Source organism: Anguilla anguilla, chromosome 14 (assembly GCF_013347855.1).
Source record: "Anguilla anguilla isolate fAngAng1 chromosome 14, fAngAng1.pri, whole genome shotgun sequence".
NCBI classification, from domain to species: Eukaryota; Metazoa; Chordata; class Actinopteri; order Anguilliformes; family Anguillidae; genus Anguilla; species Anguilla anguilla.
In genome coordinates this window covers 96,470-118,040 of record NC_049214.1, presented here as the reverse complement: position 1 = coordinate 118,040, position 21,571 = coordinate 96,470, and the positions used below count along the sequence as shown (strand labels likewise).

General features: G+C 45.2%; 1 protein-coding gene across 2 annotated transcripts in view; it reads left to right on the top strand.

Annotated features, from left to right (window-relative positions):
- Nucleotides 1–8,069: 8,069 nt before the first annotated feature.
- gnaz (guanine nucleotide binding protein (G protein), alpha z polypeptide) overlaps nt 8,070–21,571 on the top strand; it is a 66,642-nt gene continuing 53,140 nt past the window's right edge. Inside the window, exon 1 of one of the 2 annotated variants that reach the window (XM_035390791.1) lies at nt 8,070–8,184. The gene's annotated coding sequence lies outside the window, so the exon portion shown is untranslated. Of the gene's footprint in view, nt 8,185–8,388; nt 8,751–21,571 lie in introns of those variants that run through there. The other variant, XM_035390789.1, reaches the window with a different exon arrangement.

Here is a 21,571-nt window from a genome sequence, read left to right as displayed (position 1 = left end):
ATCGCCAACATCCATCCACGCTCTGGTTTCTTTGGTTTCACTTCTTCCAGCGCAAAAATAAATGCGTGCTCGGTGAAAATAATATTCTGCACCCCGCTGATATTATCAGAATGAGAAAAAACCTGAAAGCTTTGCAGTTTGTATTTGTATGTTGTGAATGTTTCTGAGCACAGATTAAGGTTTCTGATAAGATGCTTTTTGCTGAATATTCAAATATGATGATGAATGACTTTGCATTCATACTTCCTCTTTGCACCATGCATCCACACACACACACACACACACACACACTCACGCGCACACACTCACGCATACACACACACACACACACACACACGCATATGCACACACACACACAAACACACACACAAATTCACACACAATGTGCACACACACACATACTGACATAAGCTCACACATGCACACTCGCAGGCACACAAACATACACACATACGCACACACACATAAACATATACACATACACACACATTAATTCATAAAAGATTAAATACTGTGTAACCCTCATTGTTTTTATAGTATAATCTGCCAATTTGCCAGTATGCTGTCTGTTTTGTGTTGAAGGTATTGTTTTGTCATATCTGTGTGTGTTGCATTAACTATACTGTATTGGATGTTTTGTCATGTCTATGTTTGAATGTTAGAGGACCACAATGGAAATAAGCCTGCTGACTTTCTTGTGTTTCCATCCTCAATAAATTTTAGAGGATTACTGTCTGTTATGCAGTCTTATGAAATCAAAGTTTTTAATTGTCAAATAAATTAATTCATTCACACACACAAACACACACACTCTCTCTCTCTCTCTTACATACACACATTTTTTCACTGTTTTATTTTTTCCAAATGCACTCTACACTCCCCAAGGGCCTATATTATACCCCAGATGTTGACATGATTGTTGAGAAACAGTTTCAACTGAACGGGCTGTCGTCGGTAAAAACCCACCATTTCAGACTGGTGCCCCTCCCACCCTCTCTAGCACTTCCCACCATTTGTACTAATTCAGGTTATGATATATTAATGCTTTCATATTTTTCTTCTTTTTCTCCTTCTTCAGGTTATGATATATTCATGCTTTCATATTGCTTGCATGCATGCATCCTGCATTTGTATTTTTGTTCTTGGTTAGATAGTTCATGTTTAGTGATGTTGCAGGGCCAACTGATAGTTGTTAGCCACATGTGGCACTGCCGCTCACATCGAGCAGGTAGATGCACTTATGTTCTCATACAGTGCAATGCACTCTGGAGAACAGCATCTACTAACTGAATGTAATGCAATGAAAGGCTGACCCCATAACCACACCCCTGTGACACACAAGCTCAAGATAAGGAAGGAGCAGTAATTCAGAGAGGTTTGGAAGCCGGCTGCTGGAGGCCCACTTGTGCACTGGCACACTTGTACTCTTGCACACTGGCTAGTTGGGACAGATGCTCTGAATGACTGGTGAAAATGAAAAAATGAATCACAGTCCCTTCAGGTTCCCTTTCTATTTTGCTGCCAAAATGTATAAACACAAAACATTTTTATATATTTAATATAATGGTGATATTTCATTGCTTACTGATGTTGTGATATGTATATGAATGTTTTCTTTTACTGTAGGGTCCTTCACTTCAAAGGGGCAAATATATTTTATAGAGACTTAGTCGGCTAATATAGTGGTTACTGGGTGCATGCAAAAGTGAGGCGTGCTCCAAAAAGCATCACTTCTTATTTTCAGTTTCTTTTCTCGATAATAATCTCATACGCAGTCTGTCCTTGTATGTGGCTTGTCTGGGGCTTGTTAACTGACTGATGCTCACCTATTTTCTGTCTCTCTTGTCTGTTATTGTGGTCCTGTTCATCCTTATTTTAAGACGTTTCTTTTATTTTCAACCTTTTAACCCCTCCCCCACCCCCTCCTCGTGCCTCCTGAAAAGCACTCTTGACTCTTGCCAGGCCATCATTGTAAATACGATTCTGAATTTAACTGACCAGCCTTGTAAAATGAAGGTTACTTCAAAGAATCTCTTATGCCTTTAATCTTCAGATTCCACCACATCTGGAGCACAGCATATTGTGAGATCGCCAATGTAATACAATGACACACAAGGTCATACATGGTCACACTGGTTTTAGTGCTCACTGCTACACAAGCTCAGTGTTATCATTTGCATCAGAAGAGTATTCATATCAAATCCAAATGAAAATATGAATGAATACAGCTCCAGCCCTGTCCCCTCATTTGTTCAGTTTGAATACTGCTGCACTCTTTGGCTGTGTGGTTGAAAGTTTAGCCCATATTAGTCTGATAAGATAGAAATAGAAAAAAGCTTTCTTGCTATTCTGAGGGACTGTTTTCTGCCTAGCAGATGACTGGGATTCTTGGTTTGCACTGAGCATTTTAGTCTGTGTTACCAAAATGGCACTTAACCTGCATTGCTTCAGTATACTGTATATCCAGCAGTATAAATAGATACAATGTAAAATGTTATGTAGACGTTGTGTAAGTCACTCTGGATAAGAGCGTCTGCTAAATGCCTGTAATGTAATGTAATGAGGAGATTTGATTGAGGTTTTTAAATTCATAAAGGGAATCAACAAAGTAAACTACAAGTGATTCTTCAGGTTGAGTTCTGTGGGTAGATTGAAGGGACACTGTGGTGTGAGGATAGCTGGTTTAAGCAGCCACACCTGCCCTGGGTCAAGGTAATTAGACCTGGCCAATTGGATAATTGGTTAAGAATTAGATAATTGGCCAGGCTAATTGGACCCGGGAACAGGAGTGGCTGCACCTGTGCGTAGCGAGGTAATCAGTGCGCACAGGTTAAATCTGCCATCCCCACTCACACGGGGAGCCTCTGTCATGACTGTTTTACATCTGCTCAGTTGACTGTAACATCTTGCTGACCCTTGTAAATAAATGTGGACTGTTGGAACATCATCTCCCTGTGTCTCTGTGCTGAAGGGCCCCTAGGAAAGCCACTTCAGTGGCCTGTGGCAGGCTTGTTTGCCACAGACACAAATGGAAATTAGCAAAACGTAAATTCCATACAGATATTAGGACAAATATTTTCATGCCAAGAGTAGTCAATGTGTGGAATAACCAGCCAAGTCATGTAGTAGAGGCAGAAACTCAGGCGATTTTTCAAGACCAGTCTTGATAAGGTGTTAGATACTATCTAGTCTGTAGGTAATCAGAGCACTAGGTACAATTTAGTCAAGAAAATGGCAAGTATTATTGTGCTAAATTGTCTGTTCTTGTCATTATCTTATGTTATCTATCTTCTACAAACGGCTTCTGAAAGAACTGATTAGCATATGTCTCACTACTGACATATTTTAAGGAACCTTGGACGGGAAGCAGAGCTTTTACAGAAAGCAGAACTTGTTAAATGCATACTGTCTGTTACTTCAGATGTTCTGGGAAAGCTGACCACTGCACCTCATTTCTTAGCGGCAAAAAAAGGTCAGTTTCTCTCGAGCTTCCTCACCAGTCCTTCGTCGCCCTCAGCAACACTTTCTCACCAGCTTCCTGTAAAAAGGGCCCTCCATCTCACTGAGCCCTGCCACCTGAACCTCCACCACACTGAGCCCTGCCACCTGAACCTCCACCACACTGAGCCCTGCCACCTGAACCTCCACCACACTGAACCCTGCCACCTGAACCTCCACCACACTGAACCCTGCCACCTGGAGCCTCCACCACACTGAACACTGCCACCTGAGCCCTGCCACCTGGAGCCTCCACCACACTGAACACTGCCACCTGAGCCCTGCCACCTGGAGCCTCCATCTCACTGAACCCTGCCACCTGAACCTCCACCACACTGAACCCTGCCACCTGAACCCTGCCACCTGGAGCCTCCACCACACTGAACACTGCAACCTGGAGCCTCCACTACACTGAACACTGCAACCTGGAGCCTCCACTACACTGAACCCTGCCACCTGAGCACTGCCACCTGAGGGTTTGGTCATTCAGAAGGTCATAAACAAACCTTAATTCAGATGCATCACACCTTGTGTTTGTGTCCAAGTTCTCATCATAGTGGCTGTATATTTCCCACTAGCTACAGAATAATATTTCAAGTCAATAACCATGTGTACATCCGATTCATTCATTATTTTAGGTCTCTATGCACTTTTCATAAAAAGTTGCCCCCCAGGTAGGAGTATATAAGGAGCTGCTAGTACAGAACCCAGCTTGCTCTTTGAATTCTGTACACCTAATCTATACTGCCCTATAATGCCATAATCTATACCGCCCTATAATGCTATAATCTAAAGTGCTCTATAATGCTATGATCTATAATGTCCTATAATACTATGATCTATAGTGCCCAATAATGCTATGATCTATAATGCGATATAATTATATCATCTTCAATGCCCTATAATGCTATGATTTATGCCCTATAATCTATAATACCCTATAATTCTATCATCTTTAATGCCCTATAATGCTATGATCTGTAATGCTTTATAATGCCCAGGTAGTTACTCTGGATGAGACTGTTACGTCCCCTGCCTCTGCTTGCCTGGGTAGTGCAGGTAGAGATAATTACCTAATTACCTAATTGCCTGATTGCCTCCACCTGCCTGTGGCCCAATATAAGCCCTGTAGTAGAAGGCTGGAGGGGGATCTTCTTTGGGGCTGTGTGTGGTTTGTGTTTTGTGAAGATCTTTTTGTTTTGTGTACTTTGTAGGGTTTTCGTGTGTTGTAGTTTGCGTGTTAGTTTGTAATTTATATTAATAAATGTCAGGGTTTTGTTTTTAAATCACTTTCTGGATTGTGTGTTTTTGGTGAATTTGGACTTCGAGCCGGCCGTGACAGAAACCATCGGTCAGATTTAATAAACAGTGTATTACCTGGTGTATGTTTGACTTTTGGTTATGGTTTGGTTTGGTTATGAATGATGTTGTCCACAAGTCCCCCAAATAAACCAGTATTTTCACTGGGTTCACAAGATTTCATTTCAAGTTAATGTGCAAGGAAGCCCTCAATTTCCATGACCCTGTGCAACGTAGACCAGGATTGATTCACCATGCAGTAACACAATGAACCAACAGGTGTCCTCATTGGAAGCAGACAATCAGTTCAGTATGACAGAGCACTTCCACATGAATACTGACCGTAGGCCTGTTACAGGTTCAGATAAACAGTGTTTTATTTGTGGATCATTTTCATGCCTTTAAAAATATTGTTCTGTGTCATTCTTAGCTTAGCCTATTTGCATTTATATCATAAAGCACAATGTTGCAAATACATGCATGTTTCTTGGTCAGCCTTGTACATTTATCGGGCCACACATTTTCTCCTACAAGAAAAAAAAAGTTGGACTGGCAGTTCTAGTTTGGATTATTCAGAAAGCTCATTCATATTTACCCGCAGCTCATATGATGGTTCATCAAAATGAATATTTATATATTGTACATTCAGATTCAGATTCAGATTCTTTAATGACCACACAGCCAAGGCTGGTGGAAATTGTTAGCAGTACAGTATAGTAAAAACAGCAGAGTCCCAACATTTAACGCCAACATCACGATCATTTCTAACACAGTACAACATGGAACATCCCAGACAATTTAACACAGTACAATATGAGACATCATAGACACAGAGAATTCATCAATGAATAGATGCAATATGCATCAATGAATTCTGCACAGGCTTTGACTTGGGAATTTAAAATGAATTTAAATCTGTGTGGTGTTACAGAGTGAGAACAGAAAAGAACAAGAGAGGGTTAGAGATGGAGGAGGGAGAGAGAAGGAGGAGGGAGAGAAAGGCAGAGAAAGAGAGGAAGCAGGGAGGAGAGAGAGAAGTGGGAGAGGGAACCCTAGTGGGTTGTATAAGAGAAGCAGGTCATAAATAATCTGTGGCTCAGTGCAGATTAGTGAGTGAGAGACAATGGCACCTCAGCCTGACACCCGCTCACCTGCAGCACAGGATTAATGAGCCATTCAGAGAGACGAGCAGGCCCCACTGTCCCAAAACACACACTGCTCCCCTCCACACTGTCCCAAAACACACACTGTCCCAAAACACACACTGCTCCCCCCCACACTGTCCCAAAACACACACCGCTCCCCCCCACACTGTCCCAAAACACACACTGCTCCCCCCCACACTGTCCCAAAACACACACTGCTCCCCCCCACACTGTCCCAAAACACACACCGCTCCCCCCCACACTGTCCCAAAACACACACTGCTCCCCCCCACACTCTCCTAAAATACACACTCCCCCCCCCCACACTGTCCCAAAACACAAACTGCTCCCCCCCCACACTGTCCCAAAACACACACTGCTCCCCCCCCACTGTCCCAAAACACACACTGCTCTACCCCACACTGTCCCAAAACACACACTGCTCTCCCCCACACTGTCCCAAAACACACACTGCTCCCCCCCACACTGTCCCAGAACACACACTGCTCCCCCTTACACTGTCCCAAAACACACACTCTCCCCTCCACACTGTCCCAAAACACACTCTCCCCTCTCTCCATCTCTCTCTCTCTCTCTCTCTCCATCTGCACACCCTCTTCTCTTCTACACTCTCCTCTGCCTTCTTCCAACTCTCTCTTTCCTGCCACAGGGCTGCATGGACACATGCACATGCAGACACACACACATGCACGCACGCATGCACACACACGCACACACACATGCACGCACGCACGCCCACACACGCACGCAAACACATACGCACACACACACACACGCACGCACGCACTCACACGCTCAGACACACACTTATAAACACACGTATGCACACACACACACATGCACGCACGCACGCAAGCATGCAAACACACGCGCGCTCACGCACACACACACACACACACATGCACGCACGCACGCACGCACGCACACACGCTCACGCACACACACGCGCATGCACGGACATATGCACACACACACACACACGCGCTCACACACGCACACACACATGCACGCACGCACGCATGCCCACACACGAATGCACACACACGCACGCAAACACATACGCACACACACACACGCACGCACACACACGCACGCACGCACTCACACGCTCAGACACACTTATAAACACACGTATGCACACACATGCACACAAACACATATGCACACACACGCTCACCCATGCACACACACACACACACACACGCATGCACATGCACACACACGCACGCACACACACGCAAACACACATGCACGTACTCACACGCTCAGACACACTTAAAAACACGTACGCATGCACGCACACACACGCACACAAGCACACACTCATGTGTGCACACACACACTCACACACACACATATACACACACAAACACACACGCACACGCTTATGCACACATGCAGCACACACACTCACACGCGCACACACAACAAACACTCTCACACGCACACACACACACGTCCTTATGCACACGTGCACATACACACACTCACCAACAAACACTCTCACATGCACGCACACACACTCACACACACACAAACACGCACACACATGCACGTGCTCACATGCAAACACAAACACACACACGCACGCGCTTACGCACACATGCACACAGTCACACAGTCACACACACACACGCACACACTCACATTGCTGCAGCAACACCGAAAAGCTTCTCTAATGTAGAAGTGCCACGATCCCCACAGTGCGACACCGTTAGTGCCCTACTGCCCCAGGGAGGGGGCTTCCGTGCAGCCCCAGTATCTGATTGGTCAGTCGCCTGGCTGAACTGCCCCACGGGGGTAGGAGCAGCCTTTCTGTTTCACCCCTCCAGGGTTGGGGACAGGCTGTGCTTTTTAAGTGTAGTTAGAATGCAGTAGCTATAGCAGCTCCCCGTGAGGCTGTCTGTGAAGCCAATCGGCCAATGGGCACAGGTCCTTCTGTCACAGAGACAGTTGGCACGGAAACAGAATTTTATACTACAAGCCAACCCCCTCGTCCCCTGTCGTCATCACTCTCTCTCCTCCCACTGGCCTCCCCTCTCTCTGCCTCTCAACCCCCCCCCCCCCAACCTTACTCTCTGTCTCAGCTATCAATTAAATCAATGAAGAAATCCATTGGTTGCTTGAGCTATCGGAGGTGCTGGAGAGAGGAGTCAGATCCGGCTCTCGCTGGGAGGAGCTGTGAAAGTGGAATCCGTGAACCCACCGCATTGTTGCAGGGGTAAGACCTGCGTCCATTTGTCTGTTTTCCAAAAAAAAAATGGTGAGATTGCTCCAACCCTCCCAGTCCTCTGTCACTCATTTCTCTGCTTTAATCCCAGCTTTTCTTCTTCATTCCTTCCATCCTCACTCACCCCTCCCTCCATCTCTGCCGCACTCTCTCTCTCTCACTCTCTCTCTCTCTCTCAGACGTGCGCGCAACGCATATACACACACACCCTCCTCCCCCATCGCTGCGGCGTGTCTTAACTGCCTTGGAGCTAACAAGAGAGGAAATAGCACACAGACAATAATCAGAGACCGAGCGAGAGAGAGAGAGAGAGAGAGAGAGAGCAAGAGAGAGAGCGAGAGAGAGAGAGCGAGTGAGAGAGAGAGCGAGCGAGAGAGAGAGAGCGAGAGAGAGAGCGAGTGAGAGAGAGAGCGAGAGGGACAGAGAGAGAGACAGAGAGAGACAGAGATAGGAGGATGTTGGCAGATCAGTGCTGAGGACGGAAGGCACACACTCCCGCTCGCCCAGCGAATGTTTGCCTGCATATCAGCTGCGTTTGGAAGGAGGCCGCTGAACCGGTAAGACAGCCGGAGCTCCAGCTTCCTCCTGAGCCTGCCGCTGCCAGGCTAGCCTCGTTCGGCTGCTGTTTGTTTTCTGTGTGCGGGGGGGGGGGGGGGGATTAACTGAATTTCCCGTCTGACGGAAGGGAGGTTTGTTCTGCCCGTGGCTCAGGCCGCTCTGCGTTTGGTGCGATTGTGACGAAGCGCTGCTGCGCTGCTGCTCTGGGTTAGGGATGCGTGTGATCCGCGAACAAATACAGGACATGTCTGTGTAATGTTCATGTGTGCACACACACACACGCACACACGCACACCACCACCATGTACGCGGACACTTGGGCCAAGTCATAGATATATAATGTATATATTTATATCATAAATTCAGGTGTGTATGAGGGATTAGATGTGTGTGTGTATGCATGGGCGTCCAGCCATTCCTCAGTCCTACAGAGAGAGAGAGAGAGAGAGAGTACGTCAACACATAGCCCCATACTGCTAGGTCTGTGGTGTAGGCTTGCATGCTTCGCCAGTGTGTGAATGTGGTACAGGAGGAATACACTCAGCAGATCGTCCATGTGTCTGTGTGTCTGTGTCCGTGTGTCTGTGTGTCCGTGTGTCTGTATCTGTGTCTGTGTGTTGGTCTGTGCGTCTGTATCTGTATGTCTGTGTCCGTGTGTCTGTATCTGTGTCCGTGCGTCTGTATGTCTGTGTCTGTGCGTCTGTGTCCATGTGTCTGTATTTGTGTCCGTGTGTCTGTATCGGTGTCTGTGTGTCTGTGTTCCTGTGTCTGTCTGTCTGTCTGTGTCTGTGTGTCTGCATCGGCATTTCGCCAACAGCAACAGCAGCATCCCATCCATCTGTCACTGCACTGATATTGGGACTGTATCCATTTTTGTGTGCGTGCGTGTGAGTGAGGTGTGTGCGTTTGTAAGTGTGTGTGTAAGTGTGTGTGCAGGAGGGTGTGTGTGTATGTGTGTAAGTGTGTGTATATGTGAGTAAGTGTGTGTGTGTGTGTATGTAAGTGTGTGTGTGAGTGTGTGTAAGTATGTGTGCATGACGGTGTTTGTAAGTGTGTGTGTGAGTGTGTGTAAGTGTGTGTGTGAGTGTGTGTAAGTGTGTGTGTGAGAGTATGTGCAAGTGTGTGTGCATGAGGGTGTGCGTATTCACACAAGACAGACCACATTTCCACTGGGCTGTGCTTCCCAGGGTCTTTTTGTCATTTGCTTCTAAAATTCCAGGCATCTTAAATTAAGCAGAGAGTGAAACAGGGAGGGGCCGAGGCCGAGGCTGGGGGAATGTGTGTAACTGCGGGGGGGGGGGGGGGGGGGGGGGGTTGTGGGTCAAAGGGCTGAGAGGGGAAGAACAGCAAGCAAGAGAGAGAGGCAGGGGGGTCGGTGTGGGGAGAGCGAGAGAGCGAGAGAAAGTGAAAAAGGAGAGCAGAAGACAGGCCATGCGGTTACCGGTGGAGGAAGGCGTGTAGCTGAGAGGCTAGATGGCACATGACAGCACTGTTATATAATGGCAAACATTTCAGCACTCTGAATTATTCAATGGCCGTGCGATTAAAAAGAAAAAAAAGAGCACCCTATACAGCAGGGCCTTCGGAGAAAAAATAAAGGCGGATGACAGGAAAGGAGAGATGGTGAAAACGAGACTCCTGACGAATGAAACGACTCGTTTGTCTGTAATGCTGCAGCTGGTTTGGTGTGGCCTATGACTTAAGAGAAAACGTATTTGCAGAGTTTTCCTTTTTTTCCCCTTCTTTTAAACCATTGTCATGATCTGGCTTGGTAAAACACAGTGATTGTCCTCATATACACTGTTACCATGTATTCCGTTTTTGCATCTAAAGGCCAAAATTACTAATGGTTTTAGCACGACCAAAAAGGTCTCAGAAAATCAATTTTTCCTATTGGTTTTATTAGTAGAGTCTGCTTGGGCGAACAACAAGGCAAATCCACCCTTTAGTCACATCATCCTGGATACACGTACAGATGGATGTGGTCATTTCTCAGGAAATGTGGTAAAGGAGCAACAGGACTGAATGTGAGTGAGGCGATTCAACTGCTTTAACATCGTACAGTTGTTTAGAAACCGTTGACCAGTGGCTGTAAAGAAACACTGGGCAATTGAAGCAAAACTGGACTTCAAAGGGATTCAGTTAATCAGGATCTCATTTCAACATCTTAGTGAGGCTAATAGATTTGGACATGGATTTATGGATTTATAAGTTTCAGGTTTTGATTAGATCCGGCCAAACAATGAGGATTCTATAATAACTAAACAGACAAAACGATCCTTCTGATCCAAAATTTTCAAAAATCGTTATTTTATTGGACAGATCAAAGCATTTATAATTCTGCAAATGTTTCGTAAAGGATGAACTGTAGCCATTGAAATATGTACCTAATTACCAGGATAAAGGGAATTGCACTAGAAATCTGATAATAACATTTTTATTAAAAGTTTTTAAAATTCCAGGAATCTTTGGTTCCTATGAAGACACATTATTACATAAATAATCTAGTTTTGCCTATGGACTACAATTTTCCACTTGTTTTGCTGGCTAAAGGCAGTCCAGAATGTGTAAACTAGTTACATAAGATAACCAACTCTGCTACTAGCTGGTTAATATCCATCCATCCATCCATTCTCTAACTGCTTAGTCCAAGTCAGGGTCGCAGTGGTTGGTTAATGTGACAAGTCGAATTTATGCTTTCATTAAACAGTTATAATTTTAGTTACAGTTTACCCTGTATATTTCATAGTAGCTATTAATATGTACGGTATAAATATATAAAAACTGCTTGCACATAATAAAGGAGAACATTAAATACGGTGCAATTAGTAATCAGACAATGTAAACTCGTACATTTTACCATCAAGGAATCAATGTATCCTTTACTTATTTAAGTTAAATATCTAACAGTGTAAAATTTAAATATAAGCAACAATGTTGGAATCAACTGTGCTGTTCATGGAACGCATTAAGCAGTTGTCCAAGCTGAATAAAAATTGAAATTAAAAATATTTCTAAAAACACATTAACGAGCTGCTGGGTGGCTCATTCGGTTAAGGCACTACACTGTAGTGCATGGATGAGCCCCACGGTTTTGTATCAAATCTGGACCATGCCAGTGGTGGCTGTGTCTGGCAGCTCCATAGGGTGTCAAAGGCGATAGCGTCGCCCAGGGTACGGAAAGGTGCATTGAGCCCACGTTTCCAATCTCTATAGGCACCACTGCTGGTCATTTGGGTGCCTGTGGACTATATGTCAAAGCCGCATGTGAAAGGTCTTCCTCTGACTCCGCTCCTATGTGAGCTTGGCTGCGGGCTGAGCAGCGAACAGAAGCAGTCTGGCGACACCACATGTTTGAGAGGAGAACCGCAGATCTCTGCACTCTCCCAAATCGGAAGGGGGGATTAGGCATGAATGCAGCTGCAATTGCAACATTAAATTGGACGTTTTGGTTGCACATCGATTGTGCCGGAGGACTTTACATGTTGTAAGACAGCAGGTGCTAGACTAACCAGAGAGGGCGCTCTATGACAGTAAGGCGACATATACAAAAAGAGGTGGGAAACCCTCTCTGACTTGCTGAATGGTGACTTAGGTGACTTAGGTGCATTAACTGTCTTAACTACTGCTTGTATTTTTTCCATAGACTGCGTTGTTGCCGTTCTCGTTGTTAGTGTTAATCAGTTTAACCTTCAGGGTCCAAGTTGAACTATGCAGTTGTTCCCTGCACTTCCCTGGACTGGTACTTCTCTTTAGGGGTTTCGTCATACTCGTTCCTGGTTATGGTTATACACTTTGTTGTACGTCGCTCTGGATAAGAGCGTCTGCCAAATGCCTGTAATGTAATGTAATGTAATGTAATGAATGTACAGCCAGTATTGTAAAGAAATAGTGCAGTCATCAGGGGTCTGTGAGCTCAGACAGTCAGCTCACCAGACGGTCTCACCTTACTTCCTGGAGCAGGAATAGACCAAAGGATGGGCATCAGTGCACTAAGAACAAGCGGCTCAACCACCACATGCACCATCGGGGAGCACTATTGTATTGTACTTCATGAACTCCAAAACCCAGCGAATATGTTCAGTTGGCCACATAAAAACATTAATCAATGAGCCTTGCGAGGTACCAGTGACTCGCCAGCTCCACCAAAAAACCTGTTCCTGCAATTTGTCTTCAAACAAACACTTATTTTAAGTTGAAAATTAGTTTCCCGAGGCCTAATGAGATGTGTACAATAAAGTCATTTGCTAGTGAATCTACAGAAAATGTTTTCAGAGAAAAGCCCCGTGAAGCCTTTAACATTGGGGGGCTGGAGCCATACATGAATAAGGTCATGTAAGGGTAGCCATTATTATTATTATTATTATTATTATTATTATTATTATTATTATTAATAATAATAAAAAATAATTATTTGGCACCCAACGTGGGGCTGAGCATGGGACAGCTAGATAGTGATGAATGCAGTCTGCTAACTGACCGAACCCACACATATTGCGGGTAATGCAATCGCCAATCCTGCCTCTACCTCTGGAGCGTCTATCCACAGTCGGCATTGGCATGGTCCGGATTCGATAGGAGACCCAGCAGTAGCTTTAATGAATGACACAGTTAGCGAGCAATCGGCACTGGAGGAATGAGGCAGGGCAGTGGGGAACTTGCCTTACTCTGGGAAGTGGGATCAGTCTGGGCCTGGCAATCTGGCCTCTCCTTCAGCTCAGAACACCCAGGACACTGCTTATGTGTTTCACTTTTGGCCCAACCACCCGAACGCGAAGCTGAAAACCAATCATTTGTAGCTTTACCTTCTGAATGCCAGCCCAATCCTAAAGTACACTACTTTTTTCTTCAAATTGATGATTTTCTTTTCTTTAGACTAGAGTCTTAGAAGGACTATCATCAGTACAGGCGCCAGAGGATAATTTAGTTTACTGCGACTGTAATCTTATCTAACAATGTTAGCTAGCCACCATGCCCATTTTAATTTAGCTGGGTATTCTGGTTAGCTAGCTAACGTCACAAAAAGTGGAGCCTCCCTGTGACTGGGAAAATAATTAGTTATGGTTCAGTTCTTCCTCTTCTCAAACAAGGCATTGCATGTGATACACAAAGAAAACACATGGCAATGGCGAATGACAGAAAACTACAGTCTCATTCCAGTCCTCACTAGCTACATTTTATTTAAACTTCTAGTGCTTAATGTCCCAGCAGGCAACTAATCCCAACCTGTTGGGAAAAAAGGTAGCACAACGGTGCTGTGCAAACAGCAAGCTGCAGTAGCCATCATAGCCCTTAATCTAATCTCCATATCCATTTTTAGTGTAGTTCAGTGAAATTTCTCTAAAGTACGAATGTGTGAGATGTTTCCTGCACCCTGTGTGTTACGCGCTCCAGGCGCCAGACCAAGCCCTCGTGTGTCTGCCCAGCCGCCATCGCAGGGCTGACCTTAAATTTACCGTGTGCTCCAGCCGACGTCATCCTGACGCCAGCGAGCAGTCACTCGTAACTCAATAACTGCACTTATTAATAAGCACATTCTGCCTTGTGCGGTCTAAACAAAAGGACATGTATGGGCCAGGCCATGTCCCACATTCAGAGCGTTTCCATGGTGAGTGCCTTCACATACAGCCGTGCGCATGACGGATGTAGCATAATTAAGACTCTTCAGTGTGTGACTGTAAGTCCAGCCCAGCGGTGGCACTAAGGGGAGGGGGTGGGGGAGCCTTGGCTACAGCCCTGTCACTAATCTGCATAGTACAGGCCTCGCCACTGAAGAGAAGCTTCCCTCAACCCTATGCAAAACACGTTCCAGAACAGGAAATGGAAGGACCAAACTGACCCTTCCAGAAGGATCACAAGGGTGTTTTCCTGTACAGGATCTCTGATCGCCTTAAGAGAGATAACTGAGGTCGTATTACAGCAGTAAGAAGCAATATATAATGTGGCAATAATAATAAGTCCGATTGCATGAATGGGTTATGTTTATACTGCAGAACAGATAAAATGGTTAATGTAGTCCAAGCCCTCTTAGAGACAAAGCCTCTTTATAAAAAAGTCCAATCCAATCAAGTGTGCAGTCTTGAACTGTCCTCGGACAGACAGGGACAAACAGTTTCTGTTTGACCTTCATGTGTTGCAAAGGAAATGCTCAAAAAAGAGAAGTGCGTACACTCTTTTTTTCATTCTTAATGATCTCAATTTTTGCTGAATGCCATTACATCGTCCAAAATCCTCAAATGACGAAACATTGAGCGTCTTTATTAGTTGATCATGTATCATAGCCTCACAGTGGTCTTGTCCAGCCAATAGAAGCTGAGATTAGAGTCTGGTGAAACAGTGTCCTGTACTGTTCAGACAATAGCAGCTGAGATTAAAGAGTCTGGTGAAACAGTGGCCTGTAGAAACTGTGGACTGACTGGTCACACTGCAGGACAGCAATAGTGAGAGAGGAAGTGTGGGGCTCTGTAATTTTATGATCAGATACTGCCATTTTCCATGTTTTACTCATTTAAAAGCTGATTACCACACAGACATATACTCTGGCGTGTAGATTGGGTATGCAATACATATTTCCATTGACTCGATTTAACTGGTCTCTGAGCAAACCGTTTAGTAATATGTTTTCCATCTTATTTCTGTTGTGTGTACCTCCTTGGGCAAGACTGACTCTATTTCATTGCCCTGTCTCCCACATTCTGAAACATGGGCTCTTGCCTTTCATTTTTGCACCAATGTGGATCAAGGGTGGTGCCCTGTGTGGATCCAAAATGGCGCCCTGGGTGGATTCAAAATGGCGCCTTGTGTGGATTCAAAATGGCGTCCTGTGTGGATCTGGAATGGCGATTTTTGGGGCAGTTATCCATTTTGTGCCTAGAGTGCCACTGTATGCTCTCCCACAGGCCCTCATGTCTGCATACATTAAGGCAGGTACCATCTAACGGGCTTGGCAGCTCATTATTGCCGACTCATTATTGCTGTGTCACTGCATAGGTTCCCTAATCTTAATAAGGTGCCTTGTCTTCTCAGGGGCCGCCTGCCGGGTTTCCTTTTTTAAGTTCATTCCTTCTATTAGAGCTTGTATTCCTACGTCCACTTGATAAATGTGCTGGGGGAAAGACCAGGGCCTTTAATTAATAAAGTGCCTACACCACTGATGCAGGATCATTTTTGAGGTTTTACACCTGTTGTATAAGGCAGGGATATGGACAGGGGCAAACTGATCCTAGATCATGGCTCAGATGCTTTGTGAACACAGGGACCGCACTATTCAAAGAGAGCAAGTGCCCGTGCAGTGAGAGGGCGAGAGACTGTAAGCGGGACCGATGCGGTCATGTGACCTATAGAGGAATAGATGCCCTGCTGGGCACACATCCACAGGCCTTGGGCTGAGAGGCAGGGTGAGAGACTCACTATAACACACCACTGATAGGACAAAAACAGGCCTGTAAACCGAAAGGACCGACCTTTGTAGTCATCATGGAATAGGTGCTTATAGGGGTGAATATGAAGGTTGCACAAGGGCAATGGAACCGCTTGTAAAATTCAATTATATTCATCAAGCAGTGAGACACTTTCAGGTTCTAATAAATCAAATCTGAAATACAGTGTTCATTCATTTTCATTCAGTTGCGCTGCACATATTGTTTTGGGGTGCTATTCAGGATGTCAATGAATAATGGCCCTCAAACTCAATTAATAAAGAAATTCAGTACTCCATGGTTTCACAAACAACTATCTCATCCTGACGCAGCTGGTCACACACAATTGGGGCGTGGGATGTGGGGGGGGTGGGGTGGATCGATGGTGTCTGGGCGGTTCCTGACGAGGACAGTAGCTCAGCCGCGCGTTCATAGGCTTACCGCCTCTCTGCAGCGGACCTGCAGGCTGCTACGCCCAACCCGATCTAGGTCACACAGTCCGGTGCACACCAGCTAATGCTCCATACATCTGAGGGAAAGATTGCATTTACAATGAGGAGGATGATGAAGCGAACAAGAGCAATATCATAATAATAATAACATCATCATAATCATACACAATAAAATAACAAGAAACATTACATAACATTAAACATTGAAAATAATAATTAATATTATATATTTATTTAGAGCATTTATATTTATTTAATTTATATTTATTTAATAAGTCTGGTATACTAGAGTATTTAGTACTGGGAAATGTGGAATAACAGGAGCCACTTACGACATACAGGGGTACAGGTTTGGGACACACAGGGGTACAGGTTTGGGACACACAGGGGTACAGGTTTGGGGCACACAGGGGTACAGGTTTGGGGCACACAGGGTGTACCCCAGTACTCAGGTTTGATTTGATTAAGAATAAGAGACGCATTTAACAACTGAACAAGAGGATGGCAGGGCTGCAGTCATTTTGCTGTTAAAAAAAGAAAACAGGACGAAGCAATCGGCAGGTCTCATACTATCCATCTTAATGATCTCCCCCACCCCCCCAGCTCAAAAACAGACTGTTTCTATGCCAGCAATGCACAGCTAACAATGATTCTTCCCCATGCTTATTAAAAGTGTGCACAGAAGGGGGCGGGGCCAATAAGGGACAGGGCATCTTTGTATTCAGCTGCGCGCATGACCCGAGTCACATGACAGAGGGATGGCCTCTGAGGAAGAGGGCGGTGCCCAGTCTTTCACACTCTCTTTCTTCTCTCTGTCTACCTGCCACCTTCACTCTCTCTCCCTTCCTATCCTGCTCTCTCTTCCCTGCTCTCTCTCTCTTCCTCCCTTCCTCTCCTGCTCTCTCTTCCCCGTGCTCTCTCTCTCTCTCTATCTCTGGTCCTGCTCTGGGAATGCAGTCTCAGTCGTGGGGGTTAGGATGAAGGGGAAAGCTGTTCTGGTCACATGATCAACAGGAGATGTGTGAGCTTAGTCCGTGTCTTAAAGCAAAGCAGGATGAGTGGAGGCACTGGGCAGAAGGTGTAGACACTGGAGCTGGGGTGACACCTGTATGGCACTCTCCTCCCCTCCCCCCCCCCTCCAAGAAATGTGAGCCAAACAGAAAAGCCAAAGCAGTCGCGATTGTAAACTGAATCAAAGTGATTGGACATAATCTTTGGAATCCAAACTAAGGCCAGAAATATATCAGTGCCTGTAGGATAGCCAAGCAGTTAGCTGCTTTTCAAATTCAAATGAATCATTATAAACATTTTTTTAGTAAGTTAGTAATTCAGTATTTATCAACAAGAAAGAGATTATCAGGGCTAACTGGCCATTAAGAAAACAGAATGTGAGTAAAGCCAGTGTGTTGTTGAAGTCATGGATGCACAGTACTTTTGACCAACAGGCTGGCAGTTACACACAAAGGAATCCCTTAGATCTAACAGGATACATTTGTCAGAGAGAGATTGACAAAATGTCAACCTCTCTCTGAGCCTGCGCCTAAAGGTTGTGAACCCACAGTGCTACCACTCATTGCTTTAAGGCTGTTGTATTGATAGCCGGCCTACTTTCTGCTACTACACTTTTACACTGTTACTAATCTAAACTGTTGTTGGTCAACGGTGGTAAGGTTTTACTACTTCATTATGCTGAGCTATTGCTTCACTATACACTTCTCTTCCTTGCTTTTACACTCTTACCACTTCACAGTATTACATTAAGATTACTCACTAGTGCACAATAAAGAGTGCAGTATTAGTACTACACAGTGCTAATACTATACTCACTACTACATTACTGCTACATTACTCACTGCTACATTATTGCTACATTAATCACTGCTACATTACTGCTGCATTACTTACTGCTACATTACTGCTACATTATTCACTGCTACATTACTGCTACATTACTCACTGCTACATTACTCCTACATTACGCACTGCTACATTACTGCTACATTACTCACTGCTACATTACTGCTACATAACTCACTGCTACATTACTGCTACATTACTCACTGCTACATTACTCTTACATTACGCACTGCTACATTACTGCTACATAACTCACTGATACATTACTGCTGCATTACTCACTGATGATTACTGCTGCATTACTCACTGCTACATTACTCTTACATTACACACTGCTACATTACTCACTGCTACATTACTGCTACATAACTCACTGCTACATTACTGCTACATTACTCACTGATACATTACTGCTGCATTACTCACTGATAATTACTGCTGCATTACTCACTGATACATTACTGCTACATAACTCACAGCTATATTACTGCTACATTACTCACTGATACATTACTGCTGCATTACTCACTGATAATTACTGCTGCATTACTCACTGATACATTACTGCTACATAACTCACAGCTATATTACTGCTACATAACTCACTGCTACATTACTCCTACATTACGCACTGCTATATTACTGCTACATTACTCACTGCTGCATTACTGCTACATTACTCACTGATACATTACAGCTACATTTCTGCTGCATTACACACTGCTACATTATTGCTGCATTACACACTGCTACATTACTGCTGCATTACACACTGCCACATTACTCACTGCTGAATTACACACTGCCACATTACTCACTGCTGCATTACACACTGCAACATTACCCACTGCTACATTAGTAGAATCACTTGTGGAGCTCATAAGCTCACAGAACTATGAGCCCGATCAGGCTGCTCATAACCTTACAGCACTGTGAGCCCGACCAGGCTGCTCATAACCTTACAGCACTATGAGCCTGGCCAGGCTGCTCATAACCTTACAGCACTATGAGCCTGACCTGGCTGCTCATAACCTTACAGCACTATGAGCCTGACCTGGCTGCTCATAACCTTACAGCACTGTGAGCCTGACCAGGCTGCTCATAACCGTACAGCACTGTGAGCTCGACCAGGCTGCTCATAACCTTATAGCACTATGAGCCTGAACAGGCTGCTCATAACCTTACAGCACTATGAGCCTGATCAGTGACCTGATAGTTGCGTAAATACTACCCATATCTTTAGCTTGGCCTGGTCTGGCCAATGTCTAGAGCCATTCCCATTAGATTTTTGGTGCTTGTGATACTTTCTGTTGCATAATTATAACTGACATTGAGTGCAACAGAAAGGATCTCATCTCGTTTACGGTATGTAGGGACGGAGTGTGGCACAGTGGGTAAGGAACTGCGCTCGTAACCGAAAGGTCGTAGGTTCGAATCCCGGGTAAGGACACTGCCGTTGTACCCTTGAGCAAGGTACTTAATCTGCGTTGCTTCAGTATATATCCAGCTGTATAAATGGATACAATGTAAAGTGCTATGTAAAAAGTTGTGTAAGTCGCTCTGGATAAGAGCGTCTGCTAAATGCCTATAATGTAATGTAATGTAATGTATCACTGGACAATCAGCCACAGAGGGATCATAGGTGTCAGTCCATAATGGAAGCGCTCAAATGTGATTAGTGACATGGTAAATCCCTCTCACATCATAGGACGGCAAACACACCGGCGATGTGTCGCTCCACAAAGGTGGTCTTACTCTCTCATTGTCATACACACTACAGACAGATGCTGGTGAAATCCCAGGTAATTGCTAGGGGTAGACCACCCAAACTACACGAGGCGTTCACATTGTGTGAGCCTCCCTGTCAGCTCCCCTGAAAACCTGTATTTAATGATTACCTTTGTTTATGTACCACGTCAAAGGCAGATTGCATAGCTACAGCTATTTTGCCAGCTAGCTAGCTACTATAACAGATAATCGTTTAACTCTATGAACCCACACAAGGTAAAACAGACTCCAATTTTGGTTAAAGGAATAACACTTCGGTTAAATGAGGATTGAAATCAACATATTGAACAAAATGCTAGTCTTGCTAGTCATTTAATTTAATAGCTAATTTTGTTATTATATTGGAAGTGTAACACAATGTGATTCATTTGTGCTCTATAGACTATTATTACTCACTGAAGCAGCAGTTAATTTTTGCTGAAAAGGGTGCAGGGTGTGTAGAGAGTGCACAATGCTGCAGATGAGTAGGAGGGTGTGTGCAGCTGGGCGCAGGTCCCCAAAAATGCAGCTAAATGGAACATCTGTGCCTTGGTCGCTCGGGGCTAAACAAATGGGAACTGGCTGTAACTAAGGGGTAAACCTTCTTTTGTGTTCTGCGATTGGTAGTAACATTTTTTGAGCTCAGCGATTGGAGGAGACTGTTCCGAGCTGCAGGACCCCAGGGACACATGGTGAGCACGGTGGCTGCTGGATACGAACTCAGCGCCGGGTCACAGCGGCCGGAGCTGGAGGAGGCAAGCACTGCACCCGTCCGGCGCAAAACGAGCCGCTGAACTCTGTCCCTCCCCCTCAGCCTCCCAATGGGCAGTGTTCCCTTTTTCAGACAAATACCACGCGCTGCCTTTGCCTCCCAGACAAGCATGCTATTGTCAGCGGATCTCCAGCATGTGACTGTGTGACCTACAGTTTCAGAGTGCGCTCCCCTCCCCTTTCATCCACACGCCCCTCACGCCCCCCCTCCCCCCACGACCCCCCCACCCCCCGACCGCCCAGCCAACGACACAGAGGCGCTGAGGCAAAGCCCTGTTGTTCTCCTTCATCCAGCCTGACAGCTACGCTTATCACAGAAGCGATCTACAACCCCCCCACACCGCTGGACACACCGCCCTGTCTGAATGGCCTGAAACGGCTCTGCAGGGACCTGCCAAATCTCTCAGGAAGCTAAGTCTTGCACAACAGAACAGTGTGTGAGTGTCTATGTAGTGTGAGTGCTTCTGCAGTGTGTGAGTGTCTATGCAGCGTGTCAGTGTCTATGCAGTGTGTGAGTGCCCCTGCAGTGTGTGAGTGCTTCTGCAGTGTGTGAGT